The sequence below is a fragment of the Chenopodium album genome, chromosome 15, assembly GCF_948465745.1.
Source record: "Chenopodium album chromosome 15, dcCheAlbu1.1, whole genome shotgun sequence".
Taxonomy (NCBI): Eukaryota; Viridiplantae; Streptophyta; class Magnoliopsida; order Caryophyllales; family Amaranthaceae; genus Chenopodium; species Chenopodium album.
In genome coordinates, this window is record NC_137848.1 from 24,535,696 (window position 1) to 24,547,407 (window position 11,712).

An 11,712-nucleotide genomic window follows, 5' to 3' on the forward strand; every position below is an offset into this window, starting at 1 on the left:
CACAACTCGAACACCGACTAGGTCCAATGCCCTGGAGTTAGCAAGGCCCGACTGAAACTCGAGTAATTGAGTTCAAAGGTTTTCACAATAGTGATGTCTTTTTCAACTCTTGAGTTCAAAGGTTTCACTACTAGTGATGCCTTTTCCAACTCTTACTCAAGTGCTTTTCCCAATACCCCAAGTTAGGTATTTATAGGGAAATGCAAGAGTGAAAAAAGCTTTCCCATCAATGTGGGAGAATTTGATTTTCCCATTTTATTTTAAAGCTAAAATAAAATTAATAATCAAACTAATAATAAATCAACAAGTGGCAAGCTCATAAGGAAGGGTAGGTGATGACCATTTGGAGGAGGGGGGGACCAAACTTGCCCCCCACTCTTACTCCCATAACCGGCCACCACTCTCTTTCTCCCTCCAATTAGCTTTGGCCACATGGCAGCTCACTTGGGCACCCATCGTTGCCTTGTGGGCTGCCATGGTGCGGTTGTGAGGCTTCGGCCCACCTCACTTGCGCCCAAAACCGTGGGCTGCTAGCTGCCACGGCCTAGCAAGCCACGCACCAAGTGTGCGGACTGCTAGCTGCCGTATGCTAACACAGCCACGCACACTAGTGCGGGTTGCTAGATGCGGTATGCTAGCCTAGCCCTGCACTTGGTTTTCCGATGCTATGGGTATTTTGGTCATTGTTGATTTATTATTATTTTCACGTCTCGTCTTTTACTACTTTCGACTCGACTTCCGACGCTCGATTTCGACGCTCCAAGCTCGAATTTCCGACGTCTAAATATTAATTACTCGGTCGACTTATTAATTAATTCCTAATTAATTCTTCGCTTTGGCTCGTTAGTTTCTTGGGTGTGACCCAAAGGGTTCAATCAAGATTAAGCTGTAATATCAATTATGCATTAATATAACTGATCGGAAGTGGCCTCCACCCAGGCATTCCGATCATTTGACCTCACTGAAAAATTAGCTTTCCAATAATTCCAAACCCCCTATCAGAATAATACACTTGTTCGAAGGACACTATTCCTTTCAGAATCGTGTATTAATAATAGACTAATGTTAATTTGAGGATTTTGATTGATTTGATATTGTGATTAAATTGGTTGATGGAATTTGTGCATGTGTTTGATTTGTTGAGGAGTAGCTAACCTTGATTATCAAGCTAAACTGCATTGTAATTTTCATTGATACGACACATTGATTTGGAAGCTACTCTTATCGATTGAACTTGTCTTGTGATTTTCCTTTGATATTCATTCGTAGAGACCACTAGTTTGACCCTAGGAAATAGCTTTTCGAGTGATTTTGATTGCAAATACCATTTTCCCTCACATGTTTCGATTAATCAACTTCCCGTCAATTAGCATGTTTATCGTGAATGCATGTGGATCCTAATTCCCTAGTATCTTGATATTGATTTCTATTCTTAGTATTTGTTGTGTTGAATTGCTTTTGTATTAGACCAAACTGTTTGCCTAAGACTTCGGAATAGCTTGACTTAAGACCATAGCATATACCTCCATTCCCTTAGGTTCGACTCGGACTTACCCCTACACTAGGGTTAGGTTTGGTTATAAATTTTGTTTGATCGGAGGATATTTAGAATTCAACGACCTAGAATCTTCCTCCCGACCTAAATCAACTCATCACATTCCATTAATCTTAAAAGATAATTCACCTAACATAATGATAATTCTATTTTATATATATATTTATTCCCCGTCCCGCGGTCATATTTATGCTTATTTGACCTCTACAGAGCTATTTTTATTACTAATATAAGTTTCCTAGTGTTTTTGTAGAGTTGGTATTTTTTTGTATGAATTTGCAGATTAATGATAGTTCCCGAGCTTATTGAGCCACTACGAAAATATTGGAGTCGGATCGTATTTTATAACTATATATTTGAATCAGAAGATTGAATTAAAGGAATTTGGTTCGGTGATTAAGGGCTCGATTGATGAAGAAGTCCAAGTTTTACAACCTAGTATCACGGACCAAGTAATAATCAAATCAAGTCTTAAAGAAGTGATTGGGCTCAAGATTTGAATCAGCCCACTTGCAAGTGAAAACATCCAATCTCATGGAGTTATTGAAGGAAAAGTGACGGGCCCGATCGGGCGGCCTAATGCCTGATCTGGGCGCGAGACTCTTACTTCGTATCTGGGTTGCTGATTATGATTAGTTTAGGAGTTAGAGTAGGATTGGGGTTTGTTTGCTAAACCCAATTCACGGTTTTTAATGGGGGTAGCTTTCTAATTTGGAAATTTACTTTAAAAAAAACTTTTTAAAAACACCATTTTGCCTAAAAAAACTTATAAAAACTTTTTGGTTAAAAAAACCATCACGTTCATTTTTTTGTGAGAGGAAACATATTTCCCTAATTACCCTCTAATTAACTTAATTAGACTCTAATTTCTTCTTTTTTTTTCTAATTAACCTCTAACCCTGCAGATTACTAAACAATTAGATTTAATTAACATCTATAAAAAACCGCCACCTCTTCCCCTCCTCCCCTTCGTCCTCCTTCCTCCTCCCATGGCATCAACCCCCCTCCCCCATCGAACCCGTTGTCCAGACCCTCACCTTCGGCGACCTCCTCCACCGCCAGAAAACCTTCCCTTTCCCCCTAATCACCACTCCACAACCACCTCCTTGATTTTGAAAACCCTAGAAAAATGATTTGGGGGTTTTTAATTTTGTATATCTTGCTTGAAATTGACGCTTGTTTTGGCTTTGATTATGTATGTATGTGATGTTAGGGTGATTTAGAAGCAAATTGTGATCGATTTGGACTTGATTTGAGCATGTTTGAGTAAATAAGAGTCAAAAATTCGAAGGGGGTGGTTGAGTGGTGGTGGTTTTTTTAACTATGTATAAATTAAATCTAAATATTAAGTAATTGGGTGGGTTAGAGGTTAATTAGAAGAAATGGGAGGAAATTAGAGTCTAATTAAGCTAATTAGAGGATAATTAAGGAAATGGGTTTCCTCTCACAAAAATAATGAACGTGATGACTTTTTTTTAACCAAAAAGCTTTCAAAAGGTTTTTTTTTCACAAAATGGTGATTTTAAAAGGTTTTTTCTGACAAATTTTCCTTTTAATTTTAGAGACCTTAGTTTTTAGTTAATTTTTGGTTATATTTTTACGTAGCTTTTCTTTCCTTCCTTTAGATTAGCTTTAGTTTTTCATCAGTGAGATTCATTTAGTTTTCATCACTTAAATTCTTTAATCTTTATTTGTTATTATTTAACTTTTAGTTTTATTGTTATTATTATTGTCGTGTTTTATTTATATGCTTTGTCTATTTTAGATTTAATTATGCACGAGTAGTTTAATTCTAGGGTTCTTGGGGATCCATGATTAATATGAAGGGATGATTTATTATTGTTGATTGTTAGTGTTTTGGATTAATTTCCTATTGATTGTTATAATGATATGCAATTAGATTTGCAGGTTTAATTGTATGAGTTACGCAAAATTGATTCGAGAATCGAGAGATGAGAATTGATGTTTAGGCCTAGTTTCAAGTGGAATTAATTCATAAATGGTTAAGTCAAGATTTAAGAGATTCGATTTAATACCGATAGATTTATTCTGTAATTATAATACGTAGCGAAAGCCCTTTATAATCTAGTTAATTTATGCATTGATAATTGATTGTTGTCTTTCATCCCGGAGTATTAATTATTGGTGAACCTATGCCTTAGGCTTTTATTTCATAGATATTCTCTTAGTCTTATTTTCTTAGTTTATTTTGTTCCCTTAGATTAATTCACTTAAAATCATATTTGTTACTTGATAATTTAGATTATAATAATTTATTAGAAATAAAAGAACATTGTTTTCCTGTGGAATCGACCCTATTTCCCTATCTATTTTGGTTAGTGATTTTAGGAATTACTTTTGATTAGGTGATACGACTTTAGCCTATCAAAGTTTGGCGTCGTTGCCGAGGAAACGGTTTTATTTTTATTTTTTATTTTTTTTGTAGTCTAGATTATTTTCTTTTGTCTCAGAGAATGCAAGTTCTTTGAGACAGATCTCATATTTGTTGTTTAGTTCTTTATTTATGCCCAGGTGTTCTAGATCAAGTTACATCCCATTCGATCTTGAGATCGAGCGCTCCTTTTATAGATAAAAGATTATTTACAAGCAAATACTGGCAGGTTCTGGGAGTGACATACCCAGAGAACCTCCATCTGATTTTAGCAACACAGAAGTTTCTTCAGAAGCAGAATTAGAGATGGCTCAACCATCACCACCTCCACCTCATAAGCTTAGCGATTATTCGCAGCCCCCACCCCCCCCCCCCCCCCCACGGTGATTTTCCACACCTTGCTCCTACACCAGATCTCGAGGGAGTACATTTCGAGATTAAACCCCGGTTTATTACTATGATCAAAAAGAAGCAATTTAGCGGAGCTAAGGGTGAAGATCCAAATCTTCATATTTGGGATTTTTGTCAAAATTGCAATACTATTAGACAAGTTGGGGTCACGCTGGACCAAATCAGGGAGATTCTTTTTCCTTTTTCTTTATGTGGTAAACCTAAACTATGGTATAATGGATTAAATAGGACTGTCCTTGGTATAACTGACTAGAATACTCTTGCTTTGAATTTCTATAATAAATATTACCCTGCAGAGAGGATAGCTTTACTACAAAGCTCAATCCTTAATTTTTCCCAAGATGCAGACGAGTCTTTTTATGAAGCTTGGGAAAGATTTAAGGATTTGCAAAGCGAATGCCCCCATCATGGGCTAGCACGATGGCAGATAATCCAAGCCTTCTACGACGGGCTTAGATATTATTCAAGAATGATTTTGGACTCTTCAACATACGGAAGATTTATGAATTTGGATGAGAATATAGCGAGCAATGTTGTCGAAGAGATGGCTTTTCATAATTCCCAATATGGGAATCCCAGAGGATTTGCATATAAAGGAAAACACCAAGTCGATTCTATATCCTTTTTACAAGCACAATTTACTTCTATTAGCTAGAAATTAGACAATATTAATAATTCTAATTCATCTTCCATTGCTAATGTTTCTGCTATTGGTACTAACTATGCAATATGTTGTGAAAAGTGTGGTCTTGTAGGTCATTGGGTGCAGGAATGTAGGAGTTCACTTGAGAAGATTAATGCTTTTCAAACCTATAAGCAAATTAGTCCATACTCTAACACCTATAATGCAGAGTTGAAATATAACCAAAATATGTCGTTCAATAGTACGAATGTGCTTAACCCTCCACCACAGGTACAACAACCACAATAGAGGTACTACCAACCTCCACATCAGAGACCACAACAGATTGTTACTCCTCCTTCTAATTCTAGCCTATCAGCAATCAAAACTATCCAAAAACCAAACCTAGTGATGAGTACTTTTCACGTCATTGAATATTGAGTAAGGTGAAATGTTGAAGAGTCTCGTGAATTTCCCCTTTTCTAAAATGTTTTAATTCAAAATTAATTCATTTCGTATTTCTAAAGTGATTCATTTCGTGTCCTATTTATGAAAAACGTCCAGTCCAGTTTATCTTAGTCCAAATCTAGGTCCATTAATTGTGTAGTTGGATGGGGCTTGAAAAGAGCTTTCCAACAATATATTATAAACCCAATTCCGAGTTATAACAAGGAAGTTATGGTCAAAATACTAAACTAGGCCCAAACCGAGCTTTATATGCGGACCCAATGGTCATGTGGAGGGTCCGTTAATTTTAATTATATTTCTAAAGCCATTAGGATTTATCTTAATTTTCTAGAATTACCTAGAAGATTGTTTTAAGTTCTAAAGGCGTTAGGATTGATTATTATCTTTTAGAAGGTTCTAATTTATCCTATTTTGAAAGATAATGACTAAGAATTTATGTCTGAAAAAACAAGTGTTTTTAATAGATTTAAATCTGATTTAATAAGGATAAGTATGGATATTGATTGGAAGTCGGATTCCGTACGAATTCTTATCGTACGGAATTTATCGCACCGGGTTAGATCCATCGCACAGAATTTATCACGATGCGATAAAGTCGTCGCGTTGCAATAAATCTTTCATGTCACGATGTAACCTATTTTACTCTAAGTCAAATTCTTTCTCATTTTCTGATCTTTTTGGTCGTTTTCTCTATAAATAGGGACGATTTTCTTCGTTTCTATTGACCAACAAGCATCATCAATCATCTCTTTCTCTCTCTAGCTAGAGCTTATTCTTTCTTTCTCTCTCTTGATTTTTCTAAACCTTTTCTTAAAAACACACCAACGTCCTTCAGGAGACTTGAATACACCTAGCCAAGCTCAAAGTTGCCTTAGGCCTAGGCGTGAAAGGTTGATAGTTCTGAGGGTTTGGTCCCAAATTTATACTTCAGCTATTATTTTGATTGTTTGATTTAATATTTTATTGAAGTTACTATCATGTGTATTCTTTTATTAGAAAGAGGTACGAGGCTTCAAAGTGAGTAATTCAATTGCTCTATTTTTTAGGAATCATGTTTAGATTATTTCATTAATTTCTAGTATCATGTTAGGATGCTTTTATTGCTTCCTAGTATCATGTTAGAGCTTAAGCTTTGATTTTTATTCCTTAGCGACATGCTAGGATTTGTTATTAATCATGTTAGTATCATGCCTAGGATCTTGCTAATATTATGCTTTGAGAATATTATGATGATGATGATGATTTGTTATGTCAATATTAATGTTATTATGTTGCTTGATTTTATTATTGTTATTACTTGATCACGCCTTTTTGCACGTTTAAAGGAAATTTATACTTGAAATCACACTTAATAAGATAATCAATAATTTGGTTTAGGCTATATGATTTTAATCCAAGTGATCACCAATAATAGAATTATCTGTACATTAATAATCAACCAACGTAGACTAAATATGCTTATGATTAATTTAATAATTATATGTTGATTGGAAAGCACACATGAATATGAGAAGAATAAAGTAGAGGCCTATTTAGGGCGTATTCAATCTCTTTTAGGTTGGATTCGTACCATCATCCCCGAATATCCAATCATGGTTCAAGAGCACGATGGAGTTAGTGATCTCTTTTATCGTGAATGGGATGTAACCTTCACCCGTGAATGGTTTACAAGTTCCTAAAACTTATTGGCGACTCTTTTGCTCTAACTTCCTTCCCTTTGGACGCCACCATGCTAAAGTGCATGATCACAGTGGGGCTCAAAGTTGATGCTTGAAATATTCCCTACAGTTAGCCAATATGCAAAAGCAGATGCAGAGTAGAGATGCGCAAATTGATTCGATCCTAGCACATGATAAAATCATAGATAATCAAATTGCACAAATTTCCTCTACTCTGCAAACTTGCGCCAGTAGGGAGCCCTACCATCACAACCAATACAACCAACAGAATACGCGAATGCAATTACCCTGAGTGGTTCACACTATGATGGGCCTCCTATGCCCAAAGATGATGAACCTGTTACAACAAAAATTGTTAATCCTGATTCTGCTAAACCAAACAATGTTGTTACTAGCCCTGTAGGGCTGTAGGGTAAAACTAACTCATCTGATAATTCTTTGCAGGGTAAACCCCAAGATAAGAGTGGAGATAACAACTAAATTACTATTCGTACAATGGACATCATCATATCATAATCACTTATTTGACAAAAAAATAAAAAAATAAAAAAAAATAACGGAAAAAAAAAATCCAATAAAAGACTAATACCATAAACATTCTTTTCATTCCTTGAACTCTACATCAACTCCACCCTCATTTCAAACCCTTCATTCTTCATGTCTTGTGTTTCGGGGTTTTTTGTGCCTTGCGGGAGAGTTATAACACCAAGACTGGTCCGAGGCCGCCTATACCTGCAAAAACACGGAAGCATCGGATGGTAAGAGTTCCACCTCCGACGGTCAAGTTAGTAAGCGTTCGGAGAGAAAACATGCGGAAAGTAAATATCTTCTCGGATTCCGAGATCAAGTGTTTTCTCTGTTTTTGAGAATAATAAATGATGTAATGATTGTAAGGTGCACCAATAATTGGGGGAATCTCCCTATTTATAGGGTCCTAGAAAGTTGTGCCCTTGTCCTAGGGTTTGATGACCTAGGAACTTGGGCTGCGTTGTTTTGCGGCGGCCTCGGGAAATGGGCCTTGAAGGCCGCCATTTCCAAGAAGGGTATTTGCCTACCACGTGTCATGCCCTAGTTGGTCTAACACGTGTCACGCTCTAATGGGACCACGTGGCAGGGCAAAAATACCCAAAACATTTGCCCCTCACAGGGGTGACGTGGCACGCAATGTGATGCCTGTGACAAGTGTCAAGCAGGCACTGGTCCATTTTTTACTATTTTATCTAGAGTAAAAATTAGGGTTTTCACCCTAAATTTTCACCCCTCTATAAATAGGAGTTGACCCCCCCCCCTCATTTTCACACGTTGGTGAAAAATCTTTGAGAGAGAATCTTTGACTTTGAGACCATTTGTCTTTTTCTGAGAATCTTCCTGACCGCCTGTTACCTAACTGCCTATTTCTACAAATGACCGAGGACTTTCCAAACGTCTTTCTACGACCAGCTACAAGGTAACCACCTGCTTTCTTCTCTCTTTTTCTTTTTTCTTTTCGAAAATGGTTTCCCAAACGCACACAGCACGGCCTAAGTTAGCAATCAGTTGGTCACCGAGGACGGCTGAATCTAGAACTAGGAGTGCCGATTGATCCTTATTGGAATTCCCTTCGAGAACTTCCCCAAGCTAGACACAATGGCCAGGACAAAGAGAACTGCCAGGCTTCAAAATTCTGACGGCTCCTTTAGGACGCTTGTAAGCGAGATTTCAGACCGTCCGCCTGCTACTCCAAGTACCCCTAGCTCTTCAATTTTGGAGGAGTCAGGGGATGAATTAGAATAGAAAGTTTTCAGGCCGATTTATTTGGCTTCGGATGAGGAGTTGAGGGAGGACGTTGCTGGCCCTAGCCATCAGGCCCCTCATTCGGACTCAGAGTCCAAGAGCTCTAACGGCGATTATGAGTCATCCACCTCTGGTAGAGCCTCCATGGATTTAGATGAAGCGCGCTCCTGGCTGGAAACAGCAAGGGAGCCCCTGTTAGTTGACAGGGGCAAAGGCTAGCAGAGCCATCTGCCTCGCGCCGAACGGAGTATGCCGCCTATCATCAACACGTTCCTGAGGGCAGGCGGAAGGCCTTGAAGAACAAATTTGGGGAGTTCATTTCTGAGCATGTCATGGGCCAAGACATTCTTCTCAGCCTCTCGCATATTGAAGATACGGTATTCTAGCCAGAAGGGTCTAGCTACCAGCACGAATGCTTTGTCTGCTATGAGATGGCCATTCAAGCTGGTCTTCGCTTCCCTCTCCATCCAGCTGTGGAGAGGATTCTTGCTAGATACCAACTGGATATCTAGCAACTTGCCCCAAATTCTTAAGTCTACATCATGGGCTTCGTTGCCTCCTGCGAAATGCTTGAGGAAGACCCAAGCTTTGAGACTTTTGCCCATATGCACTACCTCAACCGGAGCCCAAAATCAAGCGGAGTTGGATGGTTCACCCTTACGAGCCATAAGGGTTATATGATGGCCGTTGGGAAAGAGTCCAATTGGAAGGACAGGAAGAGAAAATTTTACATATTCTTTTCCCCCGACCGAATACGAAACAAATAATACAATCAATGGAATCGGAACCCTTCCTTGCTCTGTGGAGGGGCTTCTCTGCTTCTTGTCCCAAGGAAGGCGAATGAGCAAATTTCGGTCCAGGTCTTTTTTTGGTGACCGTCCGGACCAATGAAAGGACGGGGGAAAAACAAGTAACACCCCAAAGCTACATTCCCCGCTATGAGTGGCTATCTGATGGGGTTTATTTGGCTGCTTGCGGCCTTAGTACTGAGAGGCCGATAGGTAGCTGGCCGAATGCTCTTTAATACTTGGCTGAAGCAAAATTTATTTGTTTAATTCTAACAACTTGTTTTCTTTTGCAGACAAAGCAATGGAAAAGCTTTCGGCCTCAAAGAAGCCGGCTTCCCACTCAGCCGCCTACTACCGTTCGACCATTGGCAAACGAAAGCACGAGAAGCCTGAATCAGGCAAGACTCCAAAGGTAAGGAAAATTTTTTCTTGATTTGAATGAAGTTTTATTTTTTCCTGCTTTATAATTCTTTTACTTTGTACAAGGCAGATCACCCAAAGCTTCCCCTTCTTCTCAGCCGGACTCGAAGCTTCAAAAGAAGTCGGATGGCGATGTAGGCATTTCTACCAAGTCTACAAAACACGTTTCCCACAAGCTTGGCAAGAAGGCAACAGACGGCTCCCACCCCCTTACTGGTAGAACACCTACAAAGTCGGATGCCCATGGGGTGTCGAAGAGTAGCAAGCTACTCAACACTGCTGGCGGCTGAACGGTAAGTAGGAGTAAACCTCTTGCGGAGGAAGCGGAAGGTGTTTTGGGTGTTTTCTGGTCCCTTGGGAGAGTTACATCACCAAGACTGGTCCCACGCAGTCTGTACCTGCAAAACACTGAGACTCCGGTTGGTAGGAGCTCCGCCTCCAACGATCAAGTTATTATCATTCGAAGAGAGTATAAAGTGCGGAAAGGTAAAAGTGAGATCTTCTCGGATTCCAAGATCAGGTGAATTCTCTAATGTAAGAGATGTAGGTAAGATAAAAATAAATGAAACGTGCCCCTAAAAGGAAGAAATCTCCCTATTTATAAGGTCATCGGGAATTGTGCCCCTTCCTAGGTTACAGAAAACCTAGGACTGATGGGCTGCGCCGCATTGTGACTTTCTCGAGATTTGGGCCGTAAAGGCAGTCTTTTTCCCAACAATCTAGGAGGGACACGTGTCGAATGGTGATTGGTCCACTTTACACCTCTCTTAAAGTGACACATGTCACCTTCTAATTAGGCCACTTGGTATAGGTATTTTTACCCAAAACATTTTCCCCTCACAGATGTGACGTGGCATGCCACGTGGCATCTGTGACATTTGTCACTATGTTACTGACGGGTTAATTTTAACTGTGAATTTAGGTTTAACCTTTCACATTCCTGGGAAATTACAGGTATGCCCCTGAATTTACCCCTCTGTAAATATGACTTTTACCCCCCTTTATTTTGGACGTTTTCAAAATTCTAGAGAGAGAAAGTCAAAGTTTTCTAGAGAGAGAGTCTGGCAACCTTTTGTGTTATTCACAAAAAACTACTTTTTTTTGTCCGCCTGTCCAGCCGGTTATTGACCGCTTGTGCTATATACAAGCAAAAACGATTCTTGCCCTCCTGTTACAGCCAGACAATGCTTGACACCTTTCAGAGCCATATCTTAAGGTACCGCCTCTACGCCTTTCAGCTCATTCTTGTTTTTTCCGTTTGTAAGTTTATATTCAATAAATAGATTCATCACTAACACACACGGCACAACCTAGGTCAGTAGACAACCGGTCTCCTAGTACGGCTGAGTCTAGGACTGGGGGTGTTGATTCTAGGTGTATAGAGCAACATTGTACATCCCCGAAACCGACCGTCTCTAGGTCTGTGTAGGACATAATGGCTCGAGTGAAACAAACTGCCCGAAGACGACAAAGGAGAGACAGTACGTTAGAGGTACCGTCTAATGAGGTTACACCGGTTGAGGGGGATGACATGTCGGTGGACCAAGTTGACTTCCCTTCTGGGATTTCCCCCCCCCCCCCCAAGTGATGGGATCCTAGCTGAG

General features: G+C 39.3%; 1 pseudogene; it reads right to left on the bottom strand.

Annotated features, from left to right (window-relative positions):
- Positions 1-4,673: 4,673 nt before the first annotated feature.
- LOC145583526 (small nucleolar RNA R71) lies at positions 4,674-4,772 on the bottom strand (annotated as a pseudogene).
- Positions 4,773-11,712: the final 6,940 nt, after the last annotated feature.